At 45.6% G+C, this 4,226-nt stretch overlaps 1 long non-coding RNA gene across 1 annotated transcript; it reads left to right on the forward strand.

Annotated features, from left to right (window-relative positions):
* The first annotated feature begins 324 nt into the window (after positions 1-324).
* On the forward strand, positions 325-4,024 carry LOC113977718. The gene is made up of 3 exons (XR_003537399.1): positions 325-558; positions 1,423-1,429; positions 4,014-4,024. It is a non-coding gene; the product is annotated as an uncharacterized LOC113977718 (long non-coding RNA).
* The last annotated feature ends 202 nt before the right edge of the window (positions 4,025-4,226 follow it).

Consider the following 4,226-nt stretch of genomic DNA (forward strand, 5'->3'; position numbering starts at 1 on the left):
ACCTACTCTCTCTCAGTTTGAAGCCCTGCTGACAATACAAGATAACAGTCAGTCTGGCTTAGGCCACATATTGACTATTACTCAGCACAGAGACGTGTGTGATTTCAAAGTGAGATCAGGAATTGCAATTTCCTGATGCAAAGAGGGGTGTCCAAGTGTCTGCAGCAGAACTGGCCAGGTTCTTCAGTGCTATGAAAGAGTATTGGATGCTGGAGGCACCAGCCCCAGCCACACAGAAGCTCCCAAACCCTGTGTCTGCAGGCTCCCAGCCAAGCTGAACTCCAGGATCCTTGATTATTGCCTAATTTGAGCCCAGGGACTCAGCCATAACGAGTGGGTGATTGCATGAATCATGCCTCGCTTTCTCTCCCCCAACACAGCAATTCACCCACATTTGTTCATTACTCAGACTTGTTTGCCAAATAATTTATGCACATAATTTCAGATGGGTAATTCATTCACATGCAGCCTGGACGAGTATTTAGCAATTGAAATGAGAAAGTCAAGATGTTTTGTTTGGGCTCACAAGTTTTTGTCTCATGATTAACTCTCGAAACCGTGTTGTAGGGGGTGAATGCTCGTGTCAGTGAATTCAAGATGCAATTTCTGCATTTATTCTCTAATACACACATACATTCATGATGTCTTCACTTGGTAGTAAACTTATTGCTTGCAAAGCCTGTGAAAAGAAAACACGAAAGGAGCCTAAATTAAGCTAATTTTTTAAAACAATATAACATATGAAAAACTAACCTGCTGTGTGATCTTTTAATTCTGTGCAAAAGAGAAAAAAAGGCTGCACTGAAATCTGGCCAAAAAGTAAAGTGATAAAATGGGTACTGGATGCTTTCCAGCATCCTCTGAAACATTCAGGGTAGAAAATGTCAAACTGCTTGAATTTGAATCTTTTAAAGAGGAAAAAAAGCATCCGAAGTGTAACCAAAAAATCTCCTGGACACGGTGACACTTACCAGAGGAATGGAAAGTGGTAAATGTGGCACCAGATTTTAACACTGTTGTGTCATGATGTAAATCCATGACTCATAAATCCTTCTCGAGAATCTCAGTTCTGGTTTCTTTATGGATACAGAGGGGGTATGTTTATAAATATACATGTGTAGGAGGATGGCAAAAGGCTATAGATAAAGTGGAATTGTGAATGACAACAGTTTATGTGGGTTCAAGAGACCAGGGAGAAGCATCCACTGAGTGTTTCCAACTATCTGCAAACATCTTTGGCTCAGGAAATTCCCGAAAGGCAAATTGTTGGAGACAGAGAGAGTATCAGAGGAAACATCACTTTATGCTCATCCTGTTCCTGTAGTTTTCCTAGATATTCAATTTGGCCAGTGATAGAGACAAGATGAAAAGTAAGTGTGGGTTGGATCAGTCTGGATCAGTGTGGTTGCAGTGCTGGGTAAGGCAAGAGGTGCCCTGCAAACCACAGACTGGCAGGTCTTTCTGGAGCAAAGGGTATCATCCAGCATTACACTGGGATCCTTGGAAATATTGGAGGCTGGGGAAGATCAGTCACTGCAGAAAGCTTTTTAGCAGGTTTATTGCAATAATTTTTTAAAGAAACTACGTTATCGCGGGGTAAGATGGAAGACTTGTCAGGAATTCATGATTGCCAAACAAAAGGAAAGAAAATATAGAAACAAGGGTCATTTTTCACCATGGAAAGGTTATCAAGCAGGGTCCCCTAAAGGTCTAGTGGAAGTCTTCGGGAGCTGACCAGAAAGTAAAGGAATTTCTGAGGTGCCACAGCTTGCTGGCATCACAGAATTACATGGGATAGTTAAAGCTAAAGATTTGTGTCAAGGGGAGAGAATGGATCCCAAGTCCTGGTGATTGTAGGGTAAACTCCAGGGAAATTCTGTGTTGGCAAGTACCAAATAATAAACATGGAAAGAGTAATTTTTATATATATATATATATGTAATGATAGGCTCTAATGGCTATTACCTGCTCAGGAAAGAAATCTGAGCGGGAGTATTGATAACTCTATGGAAACAAGAACTTAATTCCCAGCAAAAAGAGATAAATAATACACTAGGCAGAGATTCTAAGGCAGAACTTGTGTCCTAACATAATCCATTAAAAAAAAAAGACCATCAGAATTACTAATAGGCTTTAACCACTCAGTTATTTGCCAGCCTCCTTTATATTCCAGATATTGTTGAATATAGCTGTTGCTCCAGTCCAGAGCTATAGACACCACCACCTCATCCATAAGGTGTAATTCAAAAGCAATATATACTTATTTCTATGGAAGAGTATTTTTCACCACATTTGGTTTACTTGCTACAATATTTGACTTTTATATAAGTGAGGTGATGGTAAAAAAAATTGTCCAAGTCCATCTTTTGCTGGGAGAGGCAGTTTGGAGCTGGGAAGCCTGGTCAGAATATGTTCCCCAGGTCTGCTGCACTGCAAAGTAGAGGGAGAAGACATTAAAGAGCACACACAGAGGACATCAACCACCTCCCCTTCATGAAAGGCCCACAGAAACAACTCTGATGAGTTAATACAACAAAAGCTATTCAGCAAATCAGCTTATTTGAGAAGCCTGATGGATGGAGAGCCAGGAAACTGCTGCTGATGAAACAGCCAGGTAGCTTCCAAAATATTCTCTCCTCTCACGTTCTCACAGCATGAGCATTCACATGTTCCAACCTCCCACCTATGTGTGTAAGAAAAGGTGATGTCAAGAGCAATGGAGAGATAGGGCAGGTCACTAGTCCCGTTTTGGAGTGGTCAGACAGTGGACCTGGAGGTACCCTGGCCTTCAGATGAGCAATATGTCAGCTGTGAGCACTTTTGGAACCGAGTGTTTATCTTGGCTGTCTTATTTTGCCTGGATCTCATGCAGAGAAATGACTGTGTCCAAGTAGGCTGATACAGATGGCAACTGCCAGCAGAGTTAGGTCTTCATTTGCAAATGGAAAATGACAGGGAGCCATTGCCAACCCGAATCCATCTTCCCCATCACCTTTGCTGGGAGGGAGATCAGCTTTGCACCAAGCCCAAGACTTGGCAGTTTGGTTTGATTCCTGCAGTGGCTCCCAAACAGCTCCATCTGAATATCCATGGACGTGGGAGTGCTCGGCTCCAAACCAGACCTCAGATCCTCGCTGTGAGCCCACCATATGGGGCTGGGTGCTGTGAACGCTCTCAGCCCTGTGGAGGTCAGCAATCACTTTTATCAGCCTGGTACGTACAGCACCACGAATTTAAAGGCACAGAGCTTTGCTCTGAAGCCCCTGCAGACAAACCCCTCTTGCCTGTGTGTTGGGCCTTGCAGCTGGTGTTGGCTGCAGAAGGTGCCCATCTGTGCGGAAGGAGAAGCCACAAGCACTGACTCACTGCTCCACCACCTCCTACTTTTGGCAGTAACCAGCATGAGCTGATTCAGAGGACACTGGCAAAACAGAGCACTTGCAGTAAGGGATCGGAGTAGATGCTCAAACGATGTGAGATCAAGCCACACTCAGAGCAATCACTGCCAGATAAGTGAGTGATACACAGATGTGAACACGGACTCATGGACTCACTGGATGAACTCAGTGTACCCTCAGTAAGTTGATCTGCAGGAAGGCTCTGCAAGGGGGTCTGGACAGGCTGCACTGATGGGCCAAGACCAATAGTATGAGGTTCAACAAGGCCAAGTGCTGGGTCCTGCCCTTGGGTTACAACAACCCCCTGCAGTGCCACAGGCTGGGGGCAGAGTGGCTGGAAAGTGGCCCAGGGGAAAAGGACCTGGGGGTGCTGGTGACAGTGGCTGAACATGAGCCAGAGTGTGCCCAGGGGGGCAAGAAGGACAATGAAATTCTGCCTTGTGTCAGCAACAGTGTGGCAGCAGGATCAGGGCAGTGACTGTCCCCCTGTACTGGACACTGGTGAGGCCACACCTTGAACCCTGGGGTCAGTTTTGGGTCCCTCACAACAAGAAAGACACTGAGGTGCTGGAGTGAGTCCAGAGAAGGGCAATGGAGCTGGGGAAGGGTCTGGAGCACAAGTCTGATGAGGAGCGGCTGAGGGAGCTGGGGGGGCTCAGCTTGGAGAAGAGGAGGCTCAGGGGGGACCTTTTCACTCTCTACAACTCCCTGACAGGAGGGTGGATCCAGGGGCATGTCAGGCTCTTCTCCCAGGGAACAAGTGAAAGGACAAGAGGAAATGGTCTCAAGCTTCACCAGGGAAGGTTCAGGTAGGATATCAGGAGGAAT

The sequence above is a fragment of the Neopelma chrysocephalum genome, unplaced genomic scaffold, assembly GCF_003984885.1.
Source record: "Neopelma chrysocephalum unplaced genomic scaffold, ASM398488v2 Primary Assembly neopelma1_253, whole genome shotgun sequence".
Taxonomy (NCBI): domain Eukaryota; kingdom Metazoa; phylum Chordata; class Aves; order Passeriformes; family Pipridae; genus Neopelma; species Neopelma chrysocephalum.